Below are 14,010 nucleotides of genomic sequence, written 5' to 3'. Positions count from 1 at the left end.
ACCTTACATCAAAGACATATCAGAAATTACTTCCAGACTACTCAAACCCCTTGACATCATGGTAGCCCACAAACCTACCAACATACTTAAACCGCGACTAATGAACCTAAAGTTCCATGAGATGCCACCAGCAAAACTAACATCATTTACAAGATACCATGCAAGAACTATATAAAAAAAATCACATCGGACAAGCTAGCAGGAAATTTGCCACCAGGATACACGAGTACCAAATGGCCACCTAAAGACACGACCCACTCTCACTAGTTTCCATATACACAGACAAAGAAGAAGAATACCACTTTGACTGGGACAACACACACATCCAAGGACAGGCAAAACAAAGACCTGCACGAAAATTGTTAGAGGCATGACATTCTAGCCAGAACTCCATCAATAAACATATTGTCTTAGACCCTATCTACCTTCCCTTGAAGAAAAGAACCAGAAATGACATCACTTACCTTAAGAAACCAAGACCTATATATATAGGCACAAGACATACCACTAGTGCTTCACTAGAGACTCTCACTGGTGATGTTACCTAGTATGGTGACGAAACGTTTGAAAACAAGCCTTCGAGCTCAGTGAGCTAACTTATAAACTTATCATCAACCTGAGCTACAAATCTTCAAATGCTAACATTCACTTTATCTCTCAAACACACACTCTCTCTCATACACTCTCTCTCTCACACACTCATAAAGTTTCTCTCACACACACACACACACACACTCTCTCACACACTGTCTCCCTCATACACACACTATCTCTCTTACACACTCTTACTTTCACACACAAATGCACACACACTCTCATCTCACATACATGCAGACGTACTCTCTCTCGCAAAATCTCTCTCACATACATGCACACACTGCCTATCACACACATGCTTTCTCTCTCACACATTCTCTCTCTCACACACTCATAAAGTTTCTCTCACACACACACACACAACACTCTCTCACACACTCCCTCACACACACACTATCTCTCTTACACACTCTCACTTTCAAACACACATGCACACACACTCTCATCTCACATACATGCACACACTTCTTCTCGTACATACACTATCTCGCACACACTGTCTCTCCCATACACACTCTCTCTATCATACACACACCCTTTCTCCTACACACATGCACACACATTCTTTTTCATATACGTCTACACATGCTGTCCCCTACGCACACGTGCACACACATGCTCTCTTGTATGCACACCCTCTTTCACACACACACACACCCTCTCTCTCACAACCAAAAGATGGTGCTTCCAGTTAAACCTGTTGGACCAAGCCTGGTATTGTATGAGAGGGTGGCACGGTGGCACAGTGGTGAGGGTGGCACAGTGGTTAGCACTGCTGCCTCACAGCGCCAGAGACTCAGGCGACTGACCGTGTGGAGTTTGCACATTCTTCCCGTGTCTGCGTGGTTTTGCTCCGGTTTTCTCCCACAGTCCAAAGATGTGCAGGTTAGGTGAACTGGCCATACTAAATTGTCCGTAGTGTTAAGTGTAGGGGTATGGGTGGTTTGCGCTTCGACGGGTCGGTGTGGACTTGTAAGTAATCAAAAATATTTTTACCTTTGCTTTTCTTGTAAGCATCTCAGCATTGCAGTCCATCTCCTCCTCCTGGGTCTGATTTCAACCGACTGAATACAACATAGGTTCCTCGTAAGCTTACAGCAGGCCGGCTGTTGGATCCATCCACTACTATCAATTGGATGGCCTCCCTATCAGCAGCCCATTAACCAAGTCAGAATGCAGAGGGAAGTCTCACCAATATGTGATTCTAACACACATTTGGTCATAACATTGTGATCTCAATTGGATCAATAAACTGTGCCCAAAATGTCAATGTGAATTTCCTCAAGTAGCCAATCTATGGCTCAAAAGCATTTTTGATGTCTACGTCAGCATAACGGAGGCTATTCAGCCTGAAATCAATCATGGCAGATAGGAGAGGGAGAGGTCACTACAAAATGGGCACCCTCTCTCCAACTTCTTCAAAATTAAAGTGTAATGTGACTTTTGCAACTGGGGGGACTCTTCCACAGAGCAGGTTGTAGATACTGCTAAATCCAGGTCTGCCAGAATGCTAGCCCCCACTGCTTCTAGATAATAAAACTTGTCTCTGTCACATCCAGAAATCTGAAAACTAACTGAAAAATCACAGTTGGTCTACTATATTTGACGTTAAGTGACCATTTATTCATTTGGTCAAATACCCATCGCATCAGGCTGTAGCCCTCCAGCTCTGCATCTTTCCCATCTCATTCCACAATTAGCAAACCCTCCTGAAGAAAGCAACAAAGCCAGGGAACTTGCATATTATTGACAGCAGTAGTTTTAGCACTGTCCAACTTAATTCCTGACCTTCGCCGAGCACTAAACATTCAGTGTTTCAGCTGTACACTTATGAAGCTTACTTAAATGTGGTTGTAGTTAAAATTGCATCCTGTTTCTCTATATGTTTATTATTGAGGAGGTGATGGTCAACAGATATATTAGGTCTGGCCTACATGTGACCCCAGCCTCACAGCAATGCAGTTGATTCTTAACTGCCCTCTGGGGGTAATTATGGAATGGCATTAAATGCTGGCCTGGCCAATGATGCCCTCATCCTGTAAATTAATTTTTAAAATGTCAAATATAACTTTTCTGCCCAAGTAGTTGAACTATCATAAGATAGTTAGATACCATAGTCTTACTAGACTATAGGGCTAGCATCTCCTTAGAGAAGACAACAGTAAACTCCACACATTCAGGAAGGAGAGACCACACCTGGAGCAAGACAGAGTCCGTGTGAGTATTGTTCAGGACTTTGGAGGCAACGTGGGATTCCAATGCAGATAGAGAGATGTGCATTTTTCTTGGTTTTTTGGCTCATAGTTTATAAGAATTTTTACAGGATAAATTGAAGCCTAGGATCAGGGTCCAGCACAAAACAAAGGGTGACATCACAGGACACTCCGGTAAAGCTACTAATTTGACTATAAATTATTGATTTCTTACAGATTAAAGGTAAATAAGAGAAAGATTACAAACTAAAAGACCAGTGGGAAATTTAAAACAAAACAAATTAAGAACTCAGTAAATAAAATAGAGACACAGAGCCAGGCAATCTATTGTAACTGCATGATGTGGAAGCTGATGGACTCCATTATGGTTCATAGTGACTACATCGGTAGCAAGTATTGGTTGCTTGAAGAAATCCATGTGAGAGTTGATGGCCTGAAGCCTGAGCCTCAAGTGCACCAGGGAGGGGAGATTTACCTGAACACTCTGTTTCTGGAGGAAGTCACATCCCTTAGATGAATTACTTCTAATTCGGTCAGTGATCAGCGACAGGAAGATGTGACTATGAGCGAGATAAATAGAGGAATCCAGGAGGTAGTGCTGACGGAACCTTAGCCCTTGAGCTTGTTTTGAGATTCTTGTTCCGTGTGGACAACAGCAAGAGCAAGAGGGAGAGTAAACAAACCTACAATAGTACAATGGTAAAGGGAGTCATTCAAGACAGGGCAGAAAAGATAAATCCAGTTGCAATCAGGGATAGTATACGGAGGAACCTCAATTATCTGGTATTCGATTATCCAAATTTTGTAGTATCCAGCAAGATCGCTAGGTCCCAATGCTTGGCTAAAATATGTTATCCGGCATTCGATTATCCAGAATTCGATTAACTAAATAAAATGCTCCCGCCTGTGTCCTTTGGATAATTAAGGTTCCTCTGTAGTCCCCGTTCTATGTGGGCCAGAATTGAGAGCTCTCTGTTCAGGATTGAGAGTCCTGATCTCTGTGTTGCCTACCTAGTGTCCAAGTTCAAAATATCTCATTGCACGCAGAGGAATGTGGAATGGGAGAGGGAAGATTCTTGTTGTGGCCCAAATAAGTACTAACAATACAAGTAGAAAAAGAAAAGAGGTTCACAGTGGGAATATGAGCAGCTAGGGGCTAAATTAGAAAGCAGAACCATAAAGGTAATAATCTCCAGATTATGACCTGAGGCATGAGCTAACTGGCACAGGGTCAACAAAATTAAAGAGATAAACATATGGCTTAAACATTGGTGTGAGAGGAACAGGTTCAAATTCATGAAACAATGGCAGCAATACTGGGGAACGGAACTATTCTGATGGGATGGGGTCCATTTGAATCATGCTGGAACCAGAGTCCTGGTGAATTGCATAACTTGGACTGTGGGCTGGGCTTTAAAGTAAATAGTGGGTGGATGGATTCAGATGCATGGTAAATTATAAAATCAAAGGTAAAGGAGAGGTAGGTTTAATGGTTAGTGATCCGGTTGATTGCTACAGGAAAATAAAAGGAAGCAAGAAAATTTGTGAGTGTCATATTGTACCTAGAAACCTTAAAAGTGCAGGGAAATTCAATTATAGAACCAACTTAAATGTGTTGTCTCTCAATGTAATAAGCACTTGAAATAAGATAGACAAACTGATGGTGTAAATCAAAGTAAACTGAGGTCAAAAGGAATTGAAACTATTTAAAGCACGGAGGGCTCAGCAGAGGTTATTAAATTTTCTTGAAAAAGTGATAGGACAGAGTGTGGAAAGGATTGAATAACTAACTTCAGGCACAGTAGATAAGGGTAGAACTATGAGAAGGGGGGCAGTCAAATCAGGACTTGAGGTTATACTTAAATGCATGCAATATATGAAACAAGGTAAGTGAGCTTGTAGTGCAGTTTGAAATTGCGGAATATGATGTCATGGGCACCACAAAGAAGTGGCTACAAAGATATCGGGGGTGGGGGGGAAACTAAATATCCAACATATAGAGCCTATTGAAAGGTTAGGTGGATGAGCAGACAGAATTGGTTCCCTTGTTAGTAAGGAACAAATTTAACCTGATAGAAAGAAGTGATAAAGAGTTAGAAGGCATAGAATGTTTGTAGGTAATTAAGGAATCAGAAACGAAAAAAGACCCTAGTGGGAACTATGTACAGGCCTCCAAGCAGTAGTCAAAATGTGGGGCAGAAAATAAACCAAGAGATAGAAAAGGCATGTAAGAAAAGCATGATTACAAGAATCATAGGGAACTTCAATGTGCAGGTGAACTGGGAAAATTAGGTTATTAGCGGACCCCAAGAAAAGGAATTTGTGCAGTGTCAACAATATGTTTTTTTTTTGAACAGCTTGTGGTAGAATCCATGAGGAAACAGGCAATTCTGGATTTGGTGACGTGCAAGAACTTGATTTGGGAACTTATGGTGAAGGAACCCCTAGGGAGCAATGACAATAACATGATAAAATTTACCCTGTAGTTTGAGAGGGAGAAGCTTGATTCAGATGTAATGGTATTACAATTGACTAAAGATATATACAAAGACATGAGGAAGGAGCTAGCCAAAGATGGTGGAGCAGCAAATGGTAGGGGTTTCTGGGGGTAATACAAGAGACACAGCAGAAAATCTTGCCAAGGAGAAGAAAAGACATAATAAGTGGAGAATGAAGCAATCATGACTGATAAGAAAAATCAGGGACACCATCAAAACACAAGAAAAAAACAAACATTGTTGTGCAGATTAGAGGTGGCATTGTGGCTCAGTGGTTAGTACTGCTACTGCATAGCACCAAGGACTCGGGTTCGATTCTACTCTTGGGTGAATGTCTGTATGGAGTTTGCACGTACTCCCCGTTGTCTGCATGAGTTTCCTCCCACAGTCCAAAGATGTGCAGGTTAGGTTGACTGGCTATGCGAAATTGCCCGTAGTGTCAAGGGATGTGTAGATTAGGTTCATTAGCCATGGGAAATTTAGAGTAAGGGATGGGTCTAGGTGGAATGCAGTTCAATGTGTCAGTGTGGATTTGTTGGGCTGAATGGCCTGTTTCCACACAGTAGGGATTCTAGGAAATTAGTGGGAAGTCTTTAAAATTCCATAGGACTACTAAAAAATATATAAACTGAGAAGAAGAAATATGAGAGTAAGCTGGCTAGTTATTTAAAAGATTTCACTATGTCTTTTAGATAGGTAAGAGAGAGGCAAAAGTGAATCTTGGTGTGCTGGAAAGTGAGGCTGGATAAGTAGCAATGAGGAACAAAGAAATGGCAGAGGAACTGAATAGGTAGGAAGAGACTAACAGCACACGAGAACTTCAGGAGAGTAAGGGAGCAAAGGTGAGTATAGTAGCCATCACTAAGAAGGTGGTAGTGGAAAGTTAAAAGACCTGAAGGTAGACAAATTAGTCAGATTGGATGGACTATATCCAGGGTTCTAAAGGAAACAGTTGTGGAAATTGTGGAGGCATTGGTGATGATTTTCCAGAAATCCCTGGAGTCAGGAAGGGTCCAAGAGGATAGGAGATGTTTCTGAAGGGAGGGAGGCTGAAGATGGGAAATTATAGGTCAGTTAGCTTGACGTCAGTTATTGGTGAGATTTTAGGATCCATCATTAAGAAGGAAATTGTGAAGTACTTGGAAGTTCATTGTAAAATAGGACTGTGACAGCATGGCTTCATCAAGGGTTGGTCATGTCTGACAAATCTGTTAAAATTCTTTGAGGATGTAATGAACAAGTTAAACAAAGGAGAGCCAATAGACGTGATCTATTTGGATTTCCAGATTTTTAAAAATAAACCATGTCTAACTTTAGTAAAAGCCCAGATAAATCTATAGACAAGCTCTATAGAAGTTTTAATGTTGCTCATGTGAAAAGCTTTCACCTTAGGTGCTCACTTTTGAAGTCTGTTAAAATTATTCTATCACAGCTAAGATTTTAAAAATATGAAATTAATTTATATATATAGTCCTGAAACTTCAGCCATATGATCTAATCTGTTAATTTTGATCAAAGTTAAAAATCACACAACACCAGGTTATAGTCCAACAAGTTTATTTGAAAGTACAAGCTTTTGGAGCACTGCTCCTTCATCAGGGAGCTGGTGGAGCAGGATCATAGGTCACACAATTTATAGCAAAAGATCTTAGTGTCATACACTGATGTGATATATTGAACAAACCTGGATTGCTGTTAAGTCTTTTATCTTTTAGAATGGGATGCAGGTTTCGATTCATTAATATGTAAATCCCAGAACCTCTTTCAAGTCACATTCCTGGTTTTAATAAAAAAAAGTGACATCTCAGCTTAGACAATGTATTAAATGTTTGACATATAGAGTCTGTATGTATTCCAATCTTGAATCAGACTCATTCTATTTCCAAAATACAAACTTTTAAAATGTCATATGTATTGTAAAAAATATTGACTACCTACAGATTGTGTGCTTTTTGAACAAAATAGAATGGATCTGACAATGCAATTCTGCAAATACAAATTCACCCCATAGATTTGTGTGTGTGCATGCATGTGAGGGGGGGAGTGAGTGAGAGAGTGAGCGTGCACTTGATGGAGTTGCTTGTGTGAATGTGATGGGTATATATCTGTGAGAAGGTGTGAGTGTGGGGGATGTGTGTGTGTGTTTATACACCTTAGACAGAGCGTACATATGAGACAAGGTCTACGTGAGTGTGTGAGTATGTAAGAGTGTGTGTACATGTGTATTTGTGTATAGTGTAGTGGGGTCACCTGTAGAGTGACATGAACCCAAGGTGCTGGATGAGGCCATCCTCATGAGCGCCGAGCTTGGCTATAAGCCTTTGCTCTGCCACTCTGCATTATTGTGTATCCCGAAGTCCATCTTGGATGATCATCACACAAAAATCTGAAGCTGAACATCCCTGACCGCTAAATTGTTTCCTGATTGTGAGGGAACATCCCTGTCTGGCAACTGTTACGCATTGTCCATTCATCCATTGTTATAGCATCTTCTTGGTCTCGCCAATGTACCATGCCTCAGGGCATCCTTACCTGCAGCATATCAGATATGTTGGCCAAGTCACATGACTACCTGCCGGGTATATGGTGGGTGGTGTCCTCATGTGTAATGGTGGTATCCATGTCAACACTCTGATACATCCTGCAACGGTTGCCATGACAAGGTTGTATGGTGTTGTGGTCAATGGTGTCTTGAATGCTGGGCAGTTTGCTGCAAACAATGGTCTGTTTAAGGATTGACAGTTGTTTAAAGGTGAGAAGTGGAGGCGTAGTGAAGGTCTTGGCAAGATGCTGTGAAGAACATGGCGTAGTTTCTCTGCTCCCAGGAAGTACTGGACAACGAAGGGTACTCTATCGGTTGCATCCCATGTCTGTCTCCTAAGGAGGTTATTACAGTATCTCACTGTGGCTTGTTGGAACTGGCAATCGATGAGCTGAGCATCGTATCCTGTTAATTTTGAAGTTCCAGTTGAAACAATCCATTATGTTTGATAAGATGTGGCACAGGAGGCTGCTAAATAAGGTAAGGGTCAATGCCATAGATGGAGGACTGATTGACTGATTGTCAGAAGGCAGAGAGTGGAGATAAGAGGATCTTTTTCAGTAGGGCAGCTGGTGACAAGTGGAGTTCTGCAAGGGTCCATGTTGGGCCCAGAACTATTCACACAATACATTAAGGATATGAACGAAGGAACTAAGGACATTGTTGCTGAGTTTGCAGATGACACAAAGATAGATGGAGGGACAGGTAATGTTGAGGAAGTGGGGTGGCTGCAGAAAGACTTGGGCATTTTAGGAGAGTGGGCAAAATAGTGAACATTGGAATAAAATGTGGTCCAACATGAGGTTGTATATTTTAGTAGGAAGAATAAAGGCACACACTATTTTCTAAATGGGGAAAGATTTCAGAAATCTGAAGCAAAAAGGGACTTAGGAGTTTTAATTCAAGATACTCAAGATTAAATACAAGTTCAGTTGGCAGTTAGGAAGGCAACTGCAATGTTAGCATTCATTTCAAGATGGCAAAATTACAAGGGCAGGATGTGCTTCTGAGGCTGTATAAGGCTATGGTCAGACCGCATTCAGAATAGAGTGAGTAGTTTCAGCCCAATACTTAAAGAAAGATGTGTTGGCCTTGGAGAGGCCGAGAGGAGGTTTACGAGGATGATCCCAAGAAAGAAGGACTTGTCGTTTGAGGAGTAGTTGAGATTTGAAGCATGAGGGGAGGGGGGAATATCATTGAAATTTACAGAATACTGAAAGTCCTAGATAGAGTGGAAATGGGAAAAGAGTTTCCACTATAGGAGAGACCAGGACCTGAGGGCACAATCTCAAAATGAATTAGGAGGAATTTCTTCCTAAAACAGGAATTTCTTGTTTTAGTTAAGGGATCAGGTTTGTGTGGAGAAGGCAGGAGAATAGGGTTGAAAAACACATTGAATGGCAGAGCATACTCCCAAGGGGCTGAATGGCTTACTTCTGCTGCTATATCTTATGGACTGATGATGGTTTAACCTGAGGGTCACTACACCTAAGGTGAGGGGAGATACTGACAAGGAAAGTCCTTCATGGTAATCTCAGTCCATGTAGTTGGCATCACTCTTTATTGCAAGCCAACCGTTGAGCCAACAAGTGAACTGACCCCAAACTGTAAGAGATGCACTCTACTATTTCACTAGACATGACTCATACCAAAACAGCTAGCCTGACAGCCTCGTGAAAGTAATCTGAAACCCCATCATAACTCAGATGTGATTCCAGCATTTCTTGTATCTCCAAAAACGTTCCCACAGTTTGGTTCCTTTTAACTTCATTTATCTAATTTGTCATGAAAGACTATAAAGCAATTTTTTTCTGGGGTTTGAGAGAGAAAATGACAACAAAAAAAAGGACTATCAACTTGACCCTGTTGCTCCTCAGAGGTGACTTTAACAACAATCTAGAAAGATGTTGTGTCTTTAATGTCGTAAACTGGTTCTGTGTACTTCATAAGAGCATTATTAAACAATAATTTATATCTGAGTCACATAAAGGCCAAAATGCAAAGCATAGTCAAAAATCTAGAATTAAAAGTATTTTAAAGGCAGAATGAAAAGAACAGAAATTTAGAGAGGAAATTCCAGAGCTTAGAGTTTTGGCAGCTGAAGGCTAGTGATCCAATGGTGCTGTGATTGAAATCCAGCATGTTCAAAGGCTAGAATTGGAGGAACAAATAGGGCTTTGGAGCTGGAGAAAATTACAGAATATTCGACAGTGTGAGATCATGGAGGGAATTGAAAATAAGAATATAAAATTTAAAGTTAAGCACTTTTTAACCAGGAGCCAATGTAGGTTAATGAGCACAGGGCTGTTGGTTCAAGCGAATATGGTGAAGTTAGGACACAGGCAGCAGTATCTTGCATGAACACAATTTTATGGAGGGCAGATGATAAAAGATTAGTCAGAATTGTCAACTAGCAAAGACATGATGAAGTTTCGGCAGCAAATGATTTGAGGCTGAGTTGGGTGATTTAGAAAGATAGAAATAAGCAGTATAGTGATAGCACAGATATGAGGCTGAAAGTTTAACTTAGAGCCAAATATGACACAAAGGTTATAAACAGTTTGATTCACCTGCAGGCAGTTACCAGAGAGAAGAAAGTAATTAAGTAAAAGAAAAACATACCTTTTTGATGGAGTCCTTCAAATATCACCTTAAGGAGCAGTGGTTAGGCTGCAAGTTGACCAAATAATCCAAAATTAGCAAGCCCATACATCAGATATTAAGAAACTAGGAGGAATATTTGAACAAATACATTTGCACAATTTTAAAAGCCACTGGCTTTTAAAACAGTGAATACTCTAGTTAAATCCGTTGCTCTCATTATTCTATTGTCTGCAATCTTCCTTTGTTACAGATGGACATTTACTTGCAAAGGTTGATTTTTAAAGATATATTCAATCCTTTATTTAGTTCTTCAACACATTAGGGGTTTTACCTATTTGGCCCAGGAGAAATTAAGTTTGTCTGAAACAAGTACAGAGAATGATGGAGAAGCTCAGTAGATTAAGCAGCATTCATAGATAAAAAAAGAGAGTAAACGTTTTGAGTCCAGTATGTCTTTTCTTCAGTAGCACTCTCTGTTTTTATTTCAGAAAGTGTTCAATTAAGTTATGTAGGCCAAACTTTACCTGCATTTTAATTGTGTCCAAGAGGCAGGAAGTCCTGAAAAATGACTTAGGAATTCATCAAAGGCTGTACCCAATGTTTCCTGTGCCTTGCAATTTTCTCAGCTTTGGGTAAGTTGCCAGAATGGTAATCAATTGAATTGAATCAATTAAGGACTATTTACCATCTCTCCAGGCTTTTCCCTGCACTGAATAGCCAACTGCTGTCTGAAGAGATTGCCTTGTGAAACTTGGCAGACTTCAACATGTTCCATTTGTGGCAAGAGGTACTCCTTTCTTTGGCACTTCCAGGCAAACATAGAAGCCTCCCCAGTGGAAAATGGCAATGCAATGCAACAGCAATGCTGTCAATATCTCCCAGACCCATTAACATGTCTCCTCCCCAACCATCAAGGACTACTGGTTCCTATCCCTGACATGACCCAAGCCCAAGTAAGCCTCAGAAATGACCACGACTACTGCTATGAGACACTACCATGGCTGCTAAACTGCAAACATCTAATTAAGCTGGAGGTCTGATTGGGGTGGCCCATCTGGGGCAGCAGCCATTACACCAGTCAATTGTTAGACCACCATAGGATATATGTTTCTCTGACATTCACTTCAAATTGGACTTGGTAGCAAAGTTGAGACTTGTAGGACAAATGGGCAAGTGGCAATATGTTAGAAAATTGGTAAAGGAAGACAAATCAATGTGTTATGATATACAGCTATTGTTCAGCATGGAAAAAAAGAAATAAAGTAGTACTGTCTAAAGTTCCATCCTAGGATTACTGCAATTCTTAATATACTTTATTGATTTGGATTGGAGGTCAGATTTTGAAATTTGAAGATGTAACAAAAGCATTGTAAACAACAAAGAAGATTGTAATTAATTTCAAGAGACCAAAAGACAGGATGGTGGAATGCACAGTCATATAACAGAAATAATTTTGCACAGAAATTGCAAGATCATTCATTTTGGGATTATGATTGAGGAGAAAAAAATAGCAATACAAGCTAAGTGGCAAATATTTACAGTTCACATGAAACAGGAAGATCAAGGATGGTTGTACACAAATATTCAGACTGAGCTTCTCAAGATGATGGATTACTGTTACAGTGCCGTTGTGGTTGTTATTCTTAGAAAAGAGAAGGCTACAAGTAGATTTGATAAATCAAGGTTTAATAAAGATAAATAGTTATATAAAGGTTACTAACGACACACTATTTCAATTGCAGCAGGTTAGTTAACCAGAGGGCAAAAATTTAAAGAACTATAGGCAACAAAACAAAAGTAGCTATTTACAATACAAGTCATGATGTGGAGGTGGCATATGCAGGATTGGGGTGGACAAAGTTTAAAATAGGCAAAAGTGAGGACTGCAGATGCTGGAAACCAGAGTTTAGATTACAGTGGTGCTGGAAAAACACAGCAGGTCAGGCAGCATCTGAGGAGCAGGAAAATCGACGTTTTGGGCAAAAGGCCTTCATCAGGAATAGAGGCAGGAAGCCTCCAGGGTGGAGACATAAATGTGTGTGTGTGTGTGTGTGTGTGTGTGGGTGGGGTGGGGGTGGGGTGCTGGGGAGAAAGTAGCAAAGAGTACAATAGGTGAATGGGGTGGATGGATGGATGGAAGTGATAGGTCAGAGGGGAGGTGGAGCAAATAGGTGGGAAGGGAGATTGGAAGGTAGGACAGGTCATTAGGATGATGCTGAGCTGGAAGGTTGGAACTGAGGTAAGATGAGGAGGGGAAACGAGGAAACTAGTGAAGTCCACATTGATGCCCTGGGGTTGAAGAGTTCCGGGGCAGAAGATGAGGCGTTCTTCCTCCAGGTGCCAGGTGGTGAGGGAGCGGCGGTGGAGGAGGCCTAGGACCTGCATGTCCTCAGCAGAGTGGGAGGGGGAGATGAAATGTTGAGCCATGTGGCGGTGGGGTTGGTTGATGCGGGTGTCCCGGAGATGTTCCCTGAAGCGCTCTGCGAGAAGACATCCTGTCTCCCCAATGTAGAGGAGACCGCATCGGGAGCAACGGATACAATAAATGACATTGGTGGATGTGCAGGTGAAACTTTGATGGATGTGGAAGGAAGGAGGTGTGGGCGCAGCTTTTGCAATTCCTGCAGTGGCAGGAGAGGATGCCAGGACAGGATGATGGTTTGTTGGGGGCGTGGACCTGACTAGGTAGTCACGGAGGGAACGGTCTTTGTGGAAAGTGGAAATGGGTGGGGAAGGAAATATACCTCTGGTGGTGGGGTCCTTTTGGAGGTGGCAGAAATGTCGGCGGATGATGCAGTTAATGTGGAGGTTGGTAGGGTGGAAAGTGAGGACCAGGGAGGGTCTGACCTTGTTACGATTGGAGGTGTGGGGTTTGAGGGCGGAAGTCGGGATATGGATGAGATGCGTTGGGCAGCATCTTCAACCACATGAAAAGGGAAATTGCGATCTCTAAAGAAAAAGGCCATGTGGTGTGTTCTGTGGTGGAACAGGACCTCCTGGTAACAGATATGGCAGAGGTGGAGGAATTGGGAATATGGGATGGCATTTTTGCAGGAGATAGGGTGGGAAGAGGTGTAATCCAGGTAGCTGTGGGAGTCGGTGGGTTTGTAAAAAATGTCAGTGTCAAGTTGGTCGTCATTAATGGAGATGGAGAGGTTCAGGAAGGGGAGGGAGGTGTCAGAGACGGTCCAGGTGAATTTAAGGTTGGGGTGGAATGTGTTGGTGAAGTTGATGAACTGCTCAACCTCCTCACAGGAGCACGATGTGGCGCCGATGCAGTCATCAATGTAACGGAGGAAGAGGTGGGGAGTGGTGCCGGTGTAACCATGGAAGATGGACTGTTCTACGTAGTCAATCAAGAAACAGGCATAGCTGTGGCCCATACGGGTGCCCATGGCTACCGCTTTGGTCTGGAGTAAGTGGGAGGATTCGAAGGAGAATTTAAGGGTGAGGACCAGTTCAGCCAAACGAATGACAGTGTCAGTGGAAGGGTACTGGTAGGGACATCAGCAGAGGAAGAAATGGAGGCCCTGTTCATGACAGATGGAGGTGTAGA

This window comes from Hemiscyllium ocellatum, chromosome 31 (genome assembly GCF_020745735.1).
Source record: "Hemiscyllium ocellatum isolate sHemOce1 chromosome 31, sHemOce1.pat.X.cur, whole genome shotgun sequence".
NCBI lineage: Eukaryota > Metazoa > Chordata > Chondrichthyes > Orectolobiformes > Hemiscylliidae > Hemiscyllium > Hemiscyllium ocellatum.
The sequence above is the reverse complement of the archived record's forward strand: the minus strand, read 5'-3'. Positions refer to the sequence as shown.